This window comes from Condylura cristata, unplaced genomic scaffold (genome assembly GCF_000260355.1).
Source record: "Condylura cristata isolate star-nosed mole 26May11 unplaced genomic scaffold, ConCri1.0 scaffold00067, whole genome shotgun sequence".
NCBI classification, from domain to species: domain Eukaryota; kingdom Metazoa; phylum Chordata; class Mammalia; order Eulipotyphla; family Talpidae; genus Condylura; species Condylura cristata.
In genome coordinates this window covers 162,057-169,699 of record NW_004567168.1, presented here as the reverse complement: position 1 = coordinate 169,699, position 7,643 = coordinate 162,057, and positions in this window count along the sequence as shown.

The following is a 7,643-nucleotide window of genomic DNA, read 5'->3' as shown; positions in this document are numbered from 1 at the left end:
GGCCAGGAGGATGGAGGGCAGGGACAGAGCAGGTGGGGGCAGGGCAGGGTCAGCTCAGAAGGCCCTGGGAGAGGGGTAGTCTGTGGGGAGAGGCCCAGGGGCCCCAGGCTGGGGCTGGGGGAGTCCTGCTGTAACTGGGTGATAGTGACACAGGAGTTAGCTCTATAACTGATGGTACATTGTACTTAGTGTGAGGCGTTCTCCATGCTTAGATCTGTGCTGTTATTCAAACACACATGGAGTAAAAGGAAAGAAGTTATTAAGTAGATCCCCCTCTTCCAGAGCAAGCCCACCTTATGTTAGGGTGACAGGGAGAATCAAAGGGCCCAGAGAAGGGGAGCACAGTCCTGTGCCACCTGCAGGGGGCAGCCCAGGGCCCTGACCCAGACCCCTCCCTGGGTTGGAACCTCACAACCCAGTCTGAGTCCCCCTCAACTCACAGCCCTCAGCCCCCCACAGTCTCAGGAGGTCAAGGGTCACAGGGGGACTCCCAAGACCCACACTAGCTGAGCCCCACTTTTATGGGGCAAAATCAGCAGATCTGGACCTGGTCTGGGCCAGGACTGCAGTGCCCACAGCGCCCCCTGGCCAGGCGCCCCCAGTGAGTCTGCAGAGCAGCTGGGTCTGACCCAGCACCGATGCCCAGGGCTGCTGGCCACGGTGGGCTCTCTGCTGGGCTCCTCCTCTGTGAGCAGGGAGCGGGTCCTCCCCTCCAAGCACAAGGCCCGAAGCCCATCACCCGTCAGGGAGCCGCCCAGGCAGACTCTTGAGGGGCTCTGGCCCAGACACTGGGCCTCCTGCACAGACCTGGTCCACACCTGCCGTATGTAGGCACTGGCTCGACAACATGGGGAATTTCAACACACGGGAGTGAAGCCCCTCGCCTCAGAGACGGCATGGTGACTGAATAGCTGACAATAAACAAGAATTGTCACCAGTCAGGGTCACACAGTAAAATGTGACTTAGAGGGACAGAACCAGGAGAGGGATGAGAGAGCCGGGTGTCCCATGAAATACTCTCTTCAGGAAAGACTCTCCTGTGGTTGACAGCCAAGCTTGTCCTGAAGTAGGTGAGCTGAGGCCCGTGTAATTAGAAGAGTGTTCTAGAATTACCCTCTGCACAGCCCTGGCTCTGTTGGGGAGCCCTGAGGCTGGGGGGGGGCAGCCTTCAGGAAGCACCCCCCTGAGGAGCTGTGGGGTCAGGGGTGAGTCTTCTGATTTGCTCCTCATTATGTTGGGGCATCATGAAATCTGGACAATGGGGGAGATGAAGGGGCTGTGAGTGAGGTAGTGGGGAGAGAAGGGGAGACTGAGGGGTCCCCCCAGCTGTGTCTGGCCTCTCTCTCCTGCACCCGTGTGAGGGGTCAGGTGTCTGACGTGGTCAGCACATCCCAGAGTCCCTGGGTCAGGGCAAGGTCACCCCATTGGGAAGGACACAGCCAGGTCTTTCCCTCAGCCAGACTCTGAGCTGCCAGCAGGGAAATGCACAGGTGAGTTTCCTGGAGAAGCTGCCAGGGAAGCCAGAGGGGCCGGCACCCCAGACAGCCCACTCACTGGGTGGGGAGAGCTGGGACTCCCAAGGGGTGCAGGAGTGCAAGGGAGGGGCAGGGACCACATCTCTGGGTCCCAGGAGGTGCCCCCACTAGGTGACATAGTCAAGGGGGATTTGGAGAAAGACAGACAAAAATGTCAGGTCATCACTCACCTATTAGTAGGCGAAAATGGAAATGTCACTGCCTGACGTGGAGAACCGGGACCCTCACCCATTGCTGGCAAGATGCAGAGTGGCACAACCCCTCTTAGAGAGGCAGAACCAGGGAGAGATGAGAGAGCCGGGTGTCCCATGAAATACTCTCTTCAGGGAAGACTCTCCTGTGGGGACAGCCGAGCTTGTCCTGAAGCAGGTGAGCTGTGTAATTGGAAGAGTGTTCTAGAATCACACTCTGAGCAGCCCTGGCTCTGCTGGGGAGCCCTGAGCCTGGGTGGGGGGCAGCCTTCAGGAAGCACCCCCTCTGAGGAACTGTGGGGTAGGGGTGAGTCTCTTGACCTGCTCCCCATTGTGCTGGGACATCATGAAACTGGGGGAGATGAAGGGGCTGTGAGTGGGGGGAGTGGGGAGAGAAGGGGAGGCTGAAGGGTCTCCCCAGCTGTGTCTGGGCTCACTCTCTCCTGCACCCAGTGTGAGGTGACAGGTGTCTGACGTGGTCAGCACATCCCAGAGTCCCTGGGTCTGGGCAAAGTCACCACAGTGTGAAGGACACTGCCAGGTCTTTCCCTGGAGTGGACAAAGCCAGACTCTGAACGGCCAGCAGAGAAACGCACAGGGGAGTTTCCTGGAGAAGCTGCCAGGGAAGCCAGAGGGGCCGGCACCCCAGACAGCCCACTTACTGGGTGGGGAGAGCTGGGACTCCCAAGGGGTGCAGGAGTATGAGGGAGGGGCAGGGACCACATCTCTGGGTCCCAGAAGGTGCCCCCATTAGTGATAAAGTCAAGGGGGATTTGGGGAAAGAGATAAAAATATTATGTCATCACTCACCTATTAGAAGGCGAAAATTAAAATGTCACGTTCTAATGAGGAGAACTAGGACCCTCACCCATCGCTGGCAAGATGCAGACTGGCACAGCCCCTAGGGGGGATTTTTGAAAGTATTGTTTTTTAAGATTAAAAAAAAAAAATCTGAGGTACAGGGCCGGTGAGAGGATTCACCAGAGACAGAACGGGGAGAAGAAGTACACTACTGAGGGGAGCAGAGGCAGGGTCAGGAGAGGTCTGCTAGTCCCAGAGGGTCACCTCCGGGGCAGGCGGGGATCGAACTCATGCTGAAGTGTCTTTAGCTTCTTAGTGCTGTGCTTTAACCTGCTGCACCACCAGGGAGGGCCCATAAAAGTTTTTTTTTTTTTTTAAGATGTACTTATTTATTCATACAGAACTGGGATACAGGCCAGAGGTGCAGGAGCAGTGAGAGGCTTCACCAGAAACAGAGTGGGGAGAAGAACAGGCTGATCTCCGAAGTACACTGCTGAGGGGAGCAGCTGGCGGGTCAGGAGAGGTCTGCCACGCCATGTGGGTCACATCCTGGGCAGTCGAGGATCAAACTCATGTGGAAATGGCTTTAGCTTCTTAGTGCTGTGCTTTAACCCACTGTGCTGCCAGCGAGGGCCTTGAAGGTATTTTTTTAAAAGCCAAATACAGGCTGACCCTGTAGGCCACGGTCACTGTCCTGCTACTTACACAGTTTAAAACTTGATACCTGCACCACAGCCTGCATGTAACTGTTTACAGCAACCATCCACTCAGTGGACGCTGCCTCAGTGACTCCCTCCCAAGGACAGCGGTAACTAAGAAATGGGGGTGGGGGTGGGGGTGGAGGGGAGTCATGTGATTTGCTGAATGGAGAGCAACACCTTAACTCTGTCCTCTTCTTCCTCAAAATCACAGCCCCAGTGACACCTCTCAAATTCAGGGACACGGTTCCAGAGCAGGACTCCAGTGTCAATGTCGTCAAAACCTGAAAGTCTGGGAAACTGTTTCAGCAGAGGCGCCTGAAGGAGACATGGCTGAACGTGATGGGATCCTGGATGGGATCCTGGGACAGGAAAGGGAACGATCGATCCATTAACTGCACAGGTGCCCTGTATCAGTTCACAGTGTGGGGAGCAGGGTGAGATGCCTCTGCATTTCTGCAAGTATAATAATATTTTTAATGTTATTTTAAAAAATATTCCCCCGTAAAGTAACAGATTGTAGAAGAAAAACAATATCCACTTTTTAGTTTCACCAGGTATGGATATGAGAGACTGAGGAGAGGGGTCCTCGGAGAAAGGATCGAGACCTCACACACAGGACACCGCCCCGCTGGACAACCCACTCTGCCCACTCAGACCCGCCCAGTCCTGGGGCTCAGCCAGAACCAGAGCAGCACAGCAGCGCCCCCGTGTGGCCACAGGGCTGAGCGCAGGCGCCCAGAGCTGCCCTTTCTCCTGCTCAGCCAGGCCCCCCAGGGCGCCCTGGCCCTGGAGTTGTAGTACAGATAAGAACAATAGGAGGAGCGTTTTGGAATACATACGGCATTGTCCAGTTCCATGGGCGTCCCTTGTAAGGTTTGTTTTTTCTTGGACCATGAGCCCTTTTGGTCCCCAGTTTTGTAAGATACATTCACCTTCTAGAAAGGTAAGAGTGTTATTAAGTATCATGGCAAAGTTTCCATCTTAAGAGGGCGTTGTTTAGTATATGTTGAGGGCTGTGGCGTATAGGTACTGGTGGAGACCTGGACCGATCCTTAATGAAGAGGAAATAAACGCCCATGTTTACTGTGTGGATGAAGATTTGGTGATTAACAGCTACTTTGATCACAAGAGTTTGGAAGGATTTCATTCCTATACCATTAAGAAATTGGAACACAGTATGGAGATGGGTGTGGCACAGTCTGTACTGGACAAAAACCAAAGTGGATAATTTGGTGAGTGAACAGTCCAGGGAGCAGTTAGGCTATGGGTGGGGGGCATAGTCACATCACCAGGTATGGCTGGTCCAACTAGAGGGGAGGGACATTGGTGCCCACAGGTGGTTCTGGGTCATTCTATGATTGAGAGGCCGGGGGATTCGTGACATGGTCCCATCTAGCATGGGCTCGTGCAGAGGGTAGTAAGATTAAGAGAAATAAAACTACCAGGTTGCTATTGGCTGCGAGAAAAGACACGAAGGCCACAAAGAAGTGAGTTGGAGTGGCAGGGACTCCCTCCCTGCTGGGCTAGTAGCGTTACCACTGGTGCTGCGAAGCGTTTGGCCTGTCCCCATGTTAGGGCCGGAGAGTCAGGGTTTGTGCTTCTCTTTGAAGAGTGGTTCTCCATCACTGGAGAGGTCTGTCTCAGGTTCTGCGTCCTTGGGATGAGATTGTTCGTGGGGCTGTGCTGACTCTGGTAAGGTTTAGCGCAGCAGGCCGGAATCTACCGAACACACTGTGGGGACAAGACTGCTGCCTCCCCTCCTCCCCAGGAGGTTAAGGGAGCTGGGCCTAGCCAGTTAGGATCAGGCAGTTGTTTGTGTATTGCTAAAGGTTTATGACCATTTTCTGAGAAATGGAGTGCACTGGAGTGATTAGGTTCCAATCTGTGCCTCTGTGCTATAAATGGTTTAATATGAATAGAGCTTTTGTGTATGAGGGGAAGAACTTTCTCCGATTTTTTGTTTGTTTGCTTGGTTGGTTTGTTTTTAAGAAAAGTTTAAGGAGTTCATTAGCACGTTCTACAATAGCTATGAGAATGTTCCTTGGGCCAGAAACCCTAAAGAGGTATCTATTGTAACATGGACACAAGTTAAGTGACCAAAGGAAGGGTAGTGGGTGACTTCCATTTGCCATAATTCATTGGCTTGGGTGCTGCGCAGGTTAACACCTGAAAGATAAGTGGGACGGGAGCATTGACAGACAGCACAAGCTCGAACAATATCCTGTGCCTGTGTGAGGGGGATGTTGAATGCTTTTGCTGGACTTCAGGCTCCTTGAGGAATGAAGGGGTGGCTAGTTATAGGATCTGCAAATATGTTAAATACCCTAAGGGCAGTGACAGCGATGTATTACTTTTGGGTAGTGGGCCTGGTAGGCTGGAATGACTAGAAATGTGACCAGCAAAAATGGGATGAGTATGTTGATGACGTAAAGTCTGTAAAGACACAAAAGCTGATAATAGGGCTTCATCAGTATTAGTGTTAGGTAGGCCGAGGGGATATCTTGTACCAAGTAGGTAACATATAATGAATGAGTCAGAGATGATATTAAGTGATTGTGAAGGATACAAGGAAAGTGACAAAATAACAGCAGCCAGTTCATCACGTTGGGCGGAAGGAAAGTGCAGTGTAGGCGGTTTGCCAAGGGGCATCACCGTTTGTGTGCCAGACCAGGGCTCCATGACCTGTGGTGGACGAACCAGCTACGAATATAGCAAGAGCCTGGGAAGTGAGAGAATTGGCCACGATACTGAAGGGATGAATAGGTAGAAGCTGTAGGGATTGAACATGTTTATCAGGGGAGGTTAAATAAAAGAATGATCCGACATAATCCTGGAAAACAATTTGAAATTGCCATGACTGAGTGAGGAGCCATTCTATTTCCTGTTTGGAGAGGCCTGTGTTAACAGAACCAGGGGCATAGCCAGACGACAGACAGACGACAGACAACAAAAACGACCTTTTTGTATCAAAGAACGTGTTTGAAAAAAATAACTGAATAGATGATTTTTAGACTGGGAGGGAAGAAAGAGACATTCAATAATGCAAAAATGTGAGGTTAATTGTCCAATAATTCCTGTAGGAGAATGGGGTGTATTTAAAGTTAAGTAATGAGAGAGATATTTTAGGGTCCCACCTATCTAAACCAGAGGCATGAAGGCGGTTGTTGAGAATGTTAATCGTTGCTTTGCTTTGTCCTAGTGACAAGAGGCTGGGGCTGTGTCACCTTTTAGAGAGGCAAACAGCTCAGAAAGAGCTTAAGTGGGAATTCCTAGAGCTGGACTCAGCCAATTGTTATAAAGTTGTTAATGTGTCAGAGCCCGGTAAGCTTAAAGTAGACTTTTATAAAATATTTACTCAGGAATGAGAAGGAGTTTTGGGAATAGCCTCTTATAAAATATTTACTCAGGAATGACAAGGATTTTTGGGAATATACATTGACAAGGTTTACAATGTTGATAACGATAAGTTTTTTTTTTTAAGTGACCCGATGGTAAAAGGATCAAGATTTTTTAAAAATTTATTTATTTATGCATACAGAATTGGGGTACAGGCCAGAGGTACAGGGGGTGAGAGGATTCACCAGAGACAGAGTGGGGAGCAGAACAGGCTGACTGACAAAGCACACTGCTGAGGGGAGCAGCAGGTGGATCAGGAGAGGTCTGCCACACCGTGTGGGTCACCTGCAGCAGGGATCGAACTCATGCTGAGGTGGCTTTAGATTCTTAGTGCTGTGCTTTAGTGCGCTGCGCCCTCCCTGGTAAGGGAGGGCCCAAAAGGACCAAGATTTTTAGCTTAAACAATCTTCAATTTGTTAAGAGAAGTTAAAAAGAGTAACTTTAGAATATCTGAACTTCCAGTGTGTAAAAAGAACTAAAGTTTGGTGTTACACAGGTACACACTACTGATATTAGTGTTGACTTAAATATTTTTATAGCAAATTATTTAAGTATCTAAAATATTTTATTTTCTAGGTAAGGTATCATTCAATTTTAGTTTTTTATAATAAGGCACAAGAAATAAACTGAAAGTTTAGTAATTTTAGATAAAATAGTGAAGTCAACAAATGTTAGCAATACATTAGTTTTAAGAGATTTAACCCCCATTTAAATAATGATTAAGAAAAAACAAATTAAATATGGAGATACCAATTGTAGCTTTCATTTTTTTCTTTAGGCTGGAATTTTAAGTTAATTACAGAATTGTAACTGAAACAGTGTCATTTACCAGTTTTATTAGGCAAGTCCTAGATAGATAGATAGAATGAAAAATTAGAGAAATGAAATCATATACTTTTTTGTATGATTATAAGAGTGTCAGTATAGCTACGTAGCTCACCCATGTGGCTCTAGATGTCACCTTGAATTTGTTAGGTCCAAGATAAAGTTATTTAGGGCATTTACCTGGGGGGACAAAA